Source organism: Ovis canadensis, chromosome 1, assembly GCF_042477335.2.
Source record: "Ovis canadensis isolate MfBH-ARS-UI-01 breed Bighorn chromosome 1, ARS-UI_OviCan_v2, whole genome shotgun sequence".
Lineage (NCBI taxonomy): Eukaryota > Metazoa > Chordata > Mammalia > Artiodactyla > Bovidae > Ovis > Ovis canadensis.
This window is the reverse complement of record NC_091245.1, coordinates 196,220,739-196,233,126: the sequence shown is the minus strand read 5'-3', so window position 1 is coordinate 196,233,126 and position 12,388 is coordinate 196,220,739. Positions and strand designations below refer to the sequence as shown.

General features: G+C 42.1%; 1 long non-coding RNA gene across 1 annotated transcript in view; it reads left to right on the top strand.

Annotated features, from left to right (window-relative positions):
* The window catches only part of LOC138422450 (uncharacterized), a 51,733-nt gene extending 42,043 nt beyond the window's left edge, over positions 1-9,690 (top strand). The window contains exon 4 of the long non-coding RNA XR_011249875.1: positions 9,405-9,690. This is a non-coding gene — a long non-coding RNA (uncharacterized lncRNA). The remainder of the gene's footprint in view (positions 1-9,404) is intronic.
* The last annotated feature ends 2,698 nt before the right edge of the window (positions 9,691-12,388 follow it).

Genomic DNA, 12,388 nt, shown 5'->3' with positions numbered 1-12,388 from the left:
ATCATCTCTACCTATGCGGTTCATCTGTCTAATAAATTTTAAATGACAGTAAAAAAATTTCTCCCCCAATTTTCTGTGTGACCAGGGAGCTCAACCTAGTGTTCTATGATAGCCTAGAGGGGTGGGAGTGGGTGAGAGATGGAAGTAAGGCTCAAGAGGGAGGGGACATCTGTATATCTGGGAGTGACTCACGTTGATGTATGGCAGAAATCAGCACAATATTGTAAAGTAATCGTTCCAATGAAATTTAAAATAAAAAATAAAAAATTCTCCCTAGCAGTTTTCATGTATTTTTCATCATGTTTAGTGCAATACACTAAATGTTTAATAACATCAGGGGACCCAAGTGAAGGCCCACTAGAGACGGTGGAAGTGCTCCAAAGAATCAGAAAAAAAGTCATGACATGACAAAAAAAAAAAAGTTAAACTGCTTAATATGCACCAAAAATTGAGGTCTGCAACTGAGGTTGCTGCCATTTTGAGATAAATGAACCTAGAGTGAGGACCATTGTGATAAAAGAAAAGAAAATCCACAAAGCTGTCAGTGCAGCTACACCAGCAGGGTGAAAATATTGCACTTTTGGTGAAATACTTTTTTATCATATGTTGAAAATGCGGCTTTATGTGGGTGCAGTATTGCCATAGGTAAGGCATACCTATAGACTCCAGTATGTTTCAAGAAAAAACAAAGTCATTACATGACACCTTAAAGCAAAAGGAAGATGAGGGATCTAAAGGATTCAAGGCCAGCAAAGGATGGTTTGATCATTTTAGAAAAAGATTTAGCTTTAAAAATGTGAAGACAACAGGAGAAACAGCTTCTGCTGACCAGGAGATCCTAGATGCCATTAGAAAATCATTGAGGAGAAAGAATATCTTAACAGATTTTTAATGCAGACAGATTGCTCTATTCTGGGGGAAAAATTGCCACACAAGGCATTTATTAGTAATGAAGAGAAGTGAGCACCAGGATTTAGGACAGGAAGGGACAGGAGGCTTATTCTACTATTTAGTGCAAATGCAGTCAGGTTTATAATCAGGACTTCCCTTGTTTACAAAGCTGCTAACCCTCGAGCCTTGAAGGGAAAAGATAAACACTAGCTGACAGTCTTCTGGTTGCTCAACAAAGAGACTCAGACAATAAGAACAGTTTTTTTGCATTAGTTCCATCAATGCTTTGTCCTTGAAGTCAATAAGTACCTTGCCAGTAAGAAATGCCTTTTACAGTTCATTTGATATTGGACACTGTTCCTCCCCGCCTCCCCCCCAACCCAAATCTCATAAGTTCAACACTTGAAGCCACCAAAATAGTCTGCTGCTGCTGCTGCTGCTGCTAAGTCGTGTCAGTCATGTCCGACTCTGTGTGACCCCATAGACGGCAGCCCACCAGGCTCCTCTGTCCCTGGGATTCTCCAGGCAAGAACACTGGAGTAGGTTGCCATTTCCTTCTCCAATTCGTGAAAGTGAAAAGTGAAACTGGAGTCGTTCAGTCGTGTCCGACTCTTAGCAGCCCCGTGGACTGTAGTCTACCAGGCTCCTCCGTCCATGGGATTTCCCAAGCAAGAGTACTGGAGTAGGGTGCCATTGCCTTCTCCGCCAAAATAGTCTACTTGGCCCCAAACACATCTCTAATTCAGCATCTAGATTAGAGGGTCATAAGGACCTTTAAGGCTCTTTATTTATGGTACTATCTGGAAATGACTATCAATGCTACAGAAGAAAACCTCAACAGAAAGAACAACATGAAAGTCTGAAAAGATTACATCATGGAAGATGCCATTATTGTTACAGAAAAATCTGTGAAAGTCATCAAGCCTGAAACAATAAATTCCTGCTGGAGAAAACTGGCCAGATGTTACGCAGGACTTCATAGGATTCATGACAGAGCCAGTCAAGGAAATCATGAAAGAGACTGTGGATATGAAAAAAAAAGTGAGGGGGTGAAGAGTTTCAAGATATGCATCTTGTAGAAATTCAGGAGCTAACAGACATCACACTAGAGGAATTAACAGAAGAGGACTTGACAGAGATGAGCATTTCTGAGCCAGAGCCAGACATGAGGAAGATGTAGAAAAAGCAGTGCCAGAAAACAGTGATATTAGACAATCTGGTGGAAATATTCTGCTTATTCAAGATATTCGAGATGGCTTTTGACTTCTAAGACATAGACCCTTCTATCTTTCAGGCACTGAAACTAAAGCAAACTGGAGAAGAGTCGGTATTACATAGAAACATTTAGAGAAATGAAAAGAAAAAAAAAAAGTCAGAAATTAACAATGTATGTCTGAGTGTCATTGTCTCTCCTGACTCCTCCAGGTCTTCTGCCTCTGCTGTCCCTAAGGCAGCACGCCAAACCACTTCTCTTCCTCCTCCTCAGCCTACTCAACAGGAAGACAATGAGAATGGAGACCTCTATGATGATCCGCTTCTACCTAATGAATAGTAAATAAACATTTATTGTACATGTTTGTGAGTGTCTTCATGTGAAAACCTAATAATTGATTGACAAAAACTGTAGGAGAGATTTCTGTGTCATTATCATAGCCTAAGCGTTCATTGTGTAGAACATCATGTGCAAAACTTGTAATGAAATGGATTAGTCTATCCTTGCATAGGAATAAGGTGAGTGATATTTAATATGAAATTAATAATGTGTTCAGCTGAAGCTCCAATACTTTGGCCACCTGATGTGAAGACCTGACTCAGTGGAAAGGACCCTGATGCTGAGAAAGACTAAAGGCAGGAGGAAAAGGAGACGACAGAGGATGAGATGGTTGGATGGCATCACTGACTCAATAGACTTGAGTTTGAGCAAACTCCAGGAGTTGGTGATGGACAGGGAAGCCAGGTGTGCTGCAGTCCATGGGGTCACAAAGAGTCAGACACAACTGAGTGACTGAACTGAACTGAACTAATAATGTGTTACTTTTCTTACTATATTATAGATTCGCTTTCAAATTACATTACTGTACAGTATGCCTCTCTCTCTCTTTAGTACTTAGAGAAACTGTTTCAGCCTATTATCACAGGAAAGAGGGTTTTCACAAATTGTAACAATGTTCCGATACTGTATTATGAATATGACTATAATGCTGTATGCCAAAAATTTTACAGTTCATTCACTGGTATGTAGGCTGCTGCTGCTGCTGCTAAGTTGCTTGAGTTGTGTCCTACTCTGTGCAACCCCATAGACGGCAGCCCACCAGGCTCCCCCGTCCCTGGGATCCTCCAGGCAAGAATGCAGATACAATGAAGTGATCATGTAGATTATACTAGGCTACCACAACATTGCTGCTTCTTCATTCCCTAGTGGCTCAGTGATAAAGAATCCTCCTGCAATGCAAGAGACCCAGGTTCAGTCCCTGGGTTGAGAAGATGTCCTGGAGAAGGAAATGGTGGCCCACTCCCATATTCTTGCCTGGGAAATCCCGTGGACAAAGGAGCCTGACAGCCTATAGTCCATGGGGTCACACAGAGTCGGACACAACTTGGAGACTGAACAACATTAGCAGTGCTTATTTAACTTCTATGCAGAGTACATCATGAGAAACGCTGGGCCGGATGAAGCACAAGCTGGAATCAAGATTGCTGGGAGAAATATCAATAACCTCAGATATGCAGATGACACCACCCTTATGGCAGAAAGTAAAGAAGAACTAAAGAGCCTCTTGATGAAAGTGAAAGAGGAGAGTGAAAAAGTTGGCCTAAAACTCAACATTCAGAAAACTAAGATCATAGCATCTGATCCCATCACTTCATGGGAAATAGATGGGGAAACAGTGGAAACAGTGGCTGACTTTATTTTGGGGGGCTTCAAAATCACTGCAGATAGTGATTGCAGCCATGAAATTAAAAGACACTTACTCTTTGGATGGAAAGTTATGACCAACCTAGACAGCATATTAAAAAGCAGACATTACTTTGTCAACAAAGGTCCATCTAGTCAAGACTATGGTTTTCCCAATAGTCTTGTATGGATGTGAGAGTTGGACTATAAAGAAAGCTAAATGTTGAAGAATTGATGCTTTTGAACTGTGGTGTTGGAGAAGACTCTTGAGAGTCCCTTGGACTGCAAGGAGATCCAACCAGTCTATCCTAAAGGAGATCAGTCCTGAGTGTTCATTGGAAGGACTGATGCTGAAGCTGAAACTCCAATATTTTCGCCACCTAATGTGAAGAGCTGACTCATTTGAAAAGACCCTGATGTTGGGAAAGATTGAAGGCAGGAGGAGAAGGGGATGACAGAGGATGGGATGGTTAGATGGCATCACCGACTCAATGGACATGAGTTTGGGTAAACTCCGGGAGTTGGTGATGGACAGGGAGGCCTGGCGTGCTGTGTTTCGTGGGGTCACAAAGAGTCAGACATGACTGAGCGACTGAACTGAGCTGAAATAAATGTGAATTTATTTTTCACATCATCTTTTCATTTTTTATGTCTAGCATTATTAACACATGTAACATCTATAGCATTTTTACATTTAATGTTAGTAAGATGTGTAGCATCTATATCTACAGTATTGATGCAGATGATGCGTCTTGTAAAGAGAGACTATAAACTTATGGGATAAATAAACACAGTACAGTATTGTAACTGTATTTTCTCTTTCTTTGGTCTTCTTAACATTTTATTTTCTCTAACTTACTTTAATATAAGAATACAGTATACAATAAGTATAAAATGTGAAATAAATGTTAATCAACTGTTTATATTATCAGTAAGGTTTCCAATCAACAGTAGGCTATTAGTAATTAAGTTCAGATACAAATATAAAGTTTTCCATGGATTTTCAACTGCACAAAGATTAGTGCCTCTACCCTCCACATTGTTCAAAGGTCAGCTGCATTTTATCCCAACCTGTGATTTGCCATTTCATTTTCTTAACAGTCTTTTGAAGAGCAAAAGTTTTAATTTTGTTTAAGTCCAAGTCATCATTTTTCTCCTGCTGTTTGTGATCTATTTAATATATTAATACATCCCAACCCAAGGTCACAAATATTTTCACTTATTTATTTTAGAAATGTTGTATTTCTAGCTCTTACATTTATATCTATGATCCATTTCAAGTTAGTTTTTGTATATAGTATGAGGTAAATATTTTTTTCTAATTTATTTCAATGTGTTTCTTTTTACCTTTTTAAAAAATTTTATTTGGCCACACTGCATGGGTTGTATTATCTTAGTTCCCAAACCAGGGATTGAATTCTGTGCCCTTGGCAGTGAAAGCAAGTTCCAACACTGGACCGCAAGGGAATTCTCTGAGGTAAGCATTGCGGTTCACTTGTTTACGTATAAATCTCAATGATTACAGTAACACTTGTGGAAAAGAGTGCCATTTCTTCACTGAATTGCCTTGGTATCTCTAAGGGGTTTTCCAAACTGCACAGCCAGAGGGAACAGTTCCATAAGACTGCTCTTCCTTCAGACAACAACTTCAAGTTTGGGGTTTTCCCAGTTGAACTTTCAGATTCAATTATTTGCTAGAATGACTCACAGAACTCAGGGAAGCCTTATACTTACAATAACCAGTTGTGTGCTTAGTCACTCAGTCATGCCCAACTCTTTGTGACCCCAGGCTCTTCTGTCCATGGGGATTCTCCAGGCAAGAATACTGGAGCGGGTTGCCATGCCCTTCTCCAGGGGATCTCCCAACCCAGGGATTGAACCCAGGTCTCTCGAATTGCAGGCAGATTCTTTACCCTCTGAGCCACCAGGGAAGCCCAAGAATACTGGAGTGGGTACTTACAATAACAGTTTTATTATAACCAAACATGCAAATTAAAACCAGTCAAAGGAAGAAACTCATGGGCAAAGTCTGTGTGTGTGTGTTGTCACTTCAGTAGTGTCTGGCTCTGAGATTCTATGGACTGTAGTCCACCAGGCTTCTCTGTCCATGGGATTCTCCAGGCAAGAATACTGGAGTGGGTTGCCATGCCCTCCTCCAGAGAGTCTTTCCACCAGGGATCAAACCCACATCTCATTGGCGGGCAGGTTCTTTACCACTAGTGCCACCAGGGATGCCCCAAGTGTTTAAATGCATTTCTTCTCTCATCATCAGAGATGTGTTACTCTACTGACAGTCATGTGTGATGATATGTACAGAATATTGCCAACCAGGCTGACTAAGCTGAGATTGAGTATTCAGAGATTTTACTGAGGTTTCATTACAGAGTCACGATCGGTTGAAACATTGCCCATGTGGTTGAATTCTAGACTTCTCTTTCCTTGAAGTTGGACTGATATCATGTGACCCAAAGTCCCACACCTCTAATCTCATGTTTTGTCTTTCTTGCATGACCAACCCCCACCCTGAGTTATCTCATTAGGATTGAAATACAAGTTGTATTTCCAGGGGCCCTCCATAAAAGAGAAAGACATTTCCTATTGCTCAGGAGATTCAAAGGGTTTCGAGGTTGTTTCCCAGGTACTGGAACAAAAGCCAGACCTCTGGAGGTCACATTTCTTACTATGCAGCAACATTGTTGAAAATAAATATACAGTATTGTTCATAAATAAAAGTTTAGGCTATCATGCATGGATCTGTTTCTGAACTCTACTCTGTTTCATGATCTACTAAATGAAACTACAGAAACCTTTTGTTTTCTACGTAAAATATTTTTGTAATACTTAATTGTTAAATAATGTGCATATAATACTTACAGGAATTATAAGGAAATATGATAAGAATTATCTGCCTATGTAAAAATAAAAAACTCAACACAGTAGTTGGAACATAACATTGAGGAAATTTTCCAGCAAATAGAGCGAAAAGACAAAGAGATAGAAAACAAGAGAGAAAAAGTAAGAGATTAGAGTACATGTTTAAGAGGATGGCAACGCACTCCAGTTCTCTTGCCTGGAAAATCCCATGGACAGAGGAGCCTGGTAGGCTACAGTCCATGGGGTCACAAAGAGTCGGACATGACTGAGCGACTTCACTCACTTAAGAGGACTTACATCTGAATAGCAGTGTTTCTAGAGAGAAAGAAAAAAAAAGTGGGGGTGGGGGAGGAAGAATCAATGGTGTAATTCAAGAACAGAATGAGCTGCCAGATTGAAGAGCCCATAAGTGGCTGGTACCATATGACAAATCAAGAGATTTTTACTGCTTCCAGAGAGGAAAAAAGTTAAGTCAAATACAAAAGTTAGGAATCAGAATGGCTTCTGACTTATCAGCAGCACTAGAGGCCAAAATACAATAAAATTCTGAAGGATGTCATTTCCAGTCTAGAATTCTATGCCCTGCCAAATGACCAATTGAGTCTGCAAGTGGAAAAAAGTTATTTTTCAAGTATATACGTTCTCAACATTTTTATACTTACCATGTATCCTTTCTAAGAAAGCTGCTGAAGAATGTACTCCACTTAAAGAATAAATCAATGAAGAGGATCTAAAACAGGAGAGAGACAAGGATTCACCAGAAGATGGTGAAGAGAAATCCCACAATAATAGCCTTGTACCAGATGTAGAGATTCAGTTCTGTTCAGTTTGGTCGCTCAGTCGTGTCCAACTCTTTGCGACCCCATGAGTTGCACCATGCCAGGCCTTCTTGTGCATCACCAACTCCCGGAGTCCACTCAAACTCACATCCATCGAGTCGGTGATGCCATCCAGCCATCTCATCCTTGGTTGTCCCCTTTTCCTCCTGACCCCAATCCCTCCCAGCATCAGAGACTTTTCCAACGAGTCAACTCTTCACATGAGGTGGCCAAAGTACTGGAGTTTCAGGTTTAGCATCATTCCTTCCAATGAACACCCAGGACTGATCTCCCTTAGAATGGACTGGTTGGATCTCCTTGCAGTCCAAAGGACTCTCAAGAGTCTTCTCCAACACCACAGTTCAAAAGCATCAATTCTTCGGCACTCAGCTTTCTTCAGAGTCCAATTCTCACATCCATACATGACCACTGGGAAAACCATACTGCTGCTACTGCTAAGTCACTTCAGTCATGTCCGACTCTGTGTGACCCCATAGACAGCAGCCCACCAGGCTCCCCCATCCCTGGGATTCTCCAGGCAAGAACACTGGAGTGGGTTGCCATTTCCTCCTCCAATGCATGAAAGTGAAAAGTGAAAGTGAAGTTGCTCAGTCTCATCTGACTCTTAGCGACCCCATGGACTGCAGCCCACCAGGCTCCTCCGTCCATAGGATTTTCCAGGCAAGAGTACTAGAGTGGGGTGCCATTGCCTAAACGGACCTTTGTTGGCAAAGTAATGTCTCTGCTTTTCAACACGCTATCTAGGTTGGTCATAACTTTCCTTCCAAGGAGCAAGCATCTTTTAATTTCATGGCTGCAGTCACCATCTGCAGTGATTTTGGAGCCCAAAAAGATAAAGTCTGACACTGTTTCCCCATCTATTTCCCATGAAGTGATGGGACCAGATGCCATGATCTTCGTTTTCTGAATGTTGAGCTCTAAGCCAACTTTTTCACTCTCCTCTTTCACTTTCATCAAGAGGCTTTTTAGTTCCTCTTCACTTTCTGCCATAAGGGTGGTGTCATCTGCATATCTGAGATTATTGATATTTCTCCCAGCAATCTTGATTCCAGCTTGTGTTTCTTCCAGCCCAGCGTTTCTCATGATGTACTCTGCATAGAAGTTAAATAAGCAGGGTGACAATATACAGCCTTGATGCACTCCTTTTCCTATTTGGAACCAGTCTGTTCTTCCACGTCCAGTTCTAACTGTTGCTTCCTGACCTGCATACAAGTTTCTCAAGAGGCAGGTCAGGTGGTCTGGTATTCCCGTCTCTTTCAGAATTTTCCACAGTTTATTGTGATCCACACAGTCAAAGGCTTTGGCATAGTCAATAAAGCATGCTTTTTCCATGATCCAGCGGATGTTGGTAATTTGATCTCTGGTTCCTCTGCTTTTTCTAAATCCAGCTTGAACATCTGGAAGTTCACGGTTCACGTATTGCTGAAGCCTGGCTTGGAGAATTTTGAGCACTACTTTACTTAACCAGTTCCATTTAGAGAAGAGTGACTCAAGAACAGATATGAGGGAATTCCCTGGTGGTTAGAACTCTGAACTTTCACTGCCAAGGGCACAGGTTAAATCCTTGATCAGGGAACTAAGTCCTGCAAGCCACATGGCGCAACAAACAAAAAAGAAACAGATATAATGATAACTGTTACCACCAAAATCCCCACTGACATTATAGCCACATTTCAACTTAAGGACATGCTTATCTGTGTTTGTCGGGGCTTCACTGTATGTTTAAGACAATTCCTGCTCGTGTCCCTATGTCTTGCCTCTAGAATCAGCTGAGAACCCTCATTTTACAACGTCTCCATTTCTGAAGGTTCTTCTTTGACCTGTTCTGGAGAACTAGACATAGGCTATGATGAGCTTAGAAACAGAAAATACAAAGCAACCCTTTCCCTTTGTCTGTTTTACAGGGTGTTCAGTGCCTCACCCATACTGCAGATCTGCCAGATGCTGGATGCAGGTGAGCCCTCTTGGTTAGAGATTTATTTACCTGAAGCCAGTGGAATTTAAGCTCCTCACTCATATACGTCCCTCCCGAAGCCCTGCACATAACTCAACATTTCTACTTTTGAATTCATACTCTTCTTAAAAGAGTCCTCCAAATTATATACTCTTCACACCCCACAAATCCTAGATCTGTTTCTACTTGAGACTTTTCCTGTAACTTGCTCAGAAGAGGCTTTTAAAAACTGAGGAAAGCTAAAGTTATACTGTACCCTCGATATGCTGCTGCTGCTGCTGCCAAGTCACTTCAGTCGTGTCTGACTCTGTGCGACCCCACAGATGGCAGTCTGCCAGGCTCCTCTGTCCCTGGGATTCTCCAGGCAAGAACACTGGAGTGGATTGCCATGTCCTTCTCCAATGCATGAAAGTGAAAAGTGAAAGTGAAGTTGCTCAGTTGTGTCCAACTCTTCACTGCCCCATGGACTGCAGCCCACCAGGCTCCTCCGTCCATGGGATTTTCCAGGCAAGAGTACTGGAGTGGTTTACCATTGCCTTCTCCACTAGAGATGCTAGTCAAATTGTTGTCCTAGGGTAATGCTTCCCTTCTGATAACAGCCATAGTGCTCTTTCTTTATACAGCTTTTTGTGTTTGTGTGTGCTATTCAAATCCAAGCAGTGGGTTACTTAGGGATATATAATATGGAGAGTAAAACTGTAAAAAAAAAAACTGGAATGATAACGTTAAAGTCAGTACTGTGGTTACCTGATGGGCTGGATGGGAGTAGTCAAGGGAAAGAGACTGGACGGGCCATACAGCTGGGCTTCAGGCCCAGGTGTTCGTCTTATTATTTATCTTTAAACTGTGCATGTACTCTTCTGTAAACATGGAACATTTCATAATTTTAAAGGGCAAGGGAGGTGCCTAAAGGGCATTATTTCCTTCCTTTATTGGGAACTAGAGACAATGAGTGAATAGATAAAGAATCATCATCAATAGCAAGTTAAATACAAAAGGAAACCATAAATTTCTAACATTGCAACAGATAAAAATAAAAGCAACCAAAAAACTCTACCGTTCTAGTAAATCTGGGCCTGGTTAGAGAGGAGAGTGCTTACTGCGATGAAGTCCACTGACTGAGCAGAAAAGGGGCAAAATCCAGCTGGGTTTCTAGGACTTCCTGGCACAAGAGCCTCTTGCTGGGTCGAGTGTGTTAAGGATCTGCTCCTCAGTTTTGCTTCTCCAGAAACTTGATTTTGGAGGCTCCCTTGGAGCTTCCCAGGCTTTAAGAGAGCTCCTCTTAAGGACCAGCCTCTTGGGAACTTCTTGAGGACATGGGTCATGTTTTATCTACCTATAAATTCCTGGCACATGGCAAAGACTTATTTTTCTGTGAGAAATAAAATATTGCCTGCCATACCAGTAAACAAAGGATGTTGCAGTTATCATTGATTGCAGCCACCCTGACAGTAAGCCCTAGGGATGTTCAAGATGAAAACAAGGAATGCCCACCATCTAGCCAGCCAAGACCAGACCCAGAGCCCTGGCAACTCTCAGGGGAGTGATTGAATCCCGGGGACCAAACTCTTCCTGTTCACAAAAACCTGCTGACTGTCCAGGGACAAGCGGCTGATTGCTGTGCCTGAGGAGACCTCAAAACCCTGTGAGACCTGGACCACAACAAGAAATGGTTTACATTCCAGGAGTTCTCACTGTGTCAGAGCAGCATGAATGCTTCATTTTCTGATCCACCCATAAACCAGAAGAGATTCGGTTTAGAAAGATAGTGATGGAATCAAGCCTAGAGCAGAGATCTCCTAACAACTCCTGCTTACTGTTCTGTTACACTCTCCTTGCCTCTGATCCTATCATCTGAGTAGCCCAGGGTCAAGGGCCTGCCACCCACCAGAGCAAGTTAGTTTATGAGTTTTCTATTGACATTTATATAAGGTTATCTCTAGATAATGGTCTTCCCGGTGGCTCATTGATAAAGAACCCGCCTGCAATGCAGGAGCAGCAGGAGACCAGAGTTCAATCCCTGGGTTGGGCAGATCCCCTGGAGGAGGGCATGGCAACCCACTCCAGTATTCTTGCCTGGAGAATGCCATGGACAGAGGAGCCTGGTGGGCTATAGTCCACGGGGTCGCAAAGAATCAGACATGACTGAGGTGACTTTGCACGGCACCTCTCAGTCAATTTAGCCTTTCAGTCATGTCCAACTCTTAGTGACCCCATGGACTGCAGCACGCCAGGCCTCCCTGTCCATCACCAACTCCCAGAGTTTACCCCAACTCATGCCCATTGAGTCAGTGATGTCATCCCACCATCTCATCCTCTGTCATCCCCTTCTCCTGCCTTCAACCTTTCCTACCATCAGAGTCTTATCTAATGAGTCAGTTCTTCACGTCAGGTGGCCAAAATATTGGAACTTCAGTTTCAGCATCAGTCCTTCCAATGAATATTCAGGACTAATTTCCTTTGGGATTGACTGATTTGATCTCCTTGCAGTCCAAGGAAGTCTCAAGAATCTTCTCCAACACCACAGTTCAAGAGCATCGATTCTTCAGAGTTTAGCTTTCTTTATGGTCCAACTCTCACATCCATACATGACTACTAGGAGAACCATAGCTTTGACTATACGAACCTTTGTCAGCAAAGTAATGTCTCTGCTTTTTAATATGCTGTCTAAGCTTGTCATAGCTTTTCTTCTAAGGAGCAAGCATCTTTTAACTTCATGGCTCCAGTCACCATCGGCAGTAATTTTGGAGCCCCAAAAAAGAAAGTCTGTCCATGTTTGCATTGTTTCCCCAAATATTTGACATGAAGCGATGGGACTGGATGCCATGATCTTAGTGTTTAGAGGAGAGTGAAAAAGCTGGCTTAAAACTCAACAGCAACTCTAACTGAAAGCAAAATAGCTATTGAGTGGATAAATAGTAAATACTCCTTCCT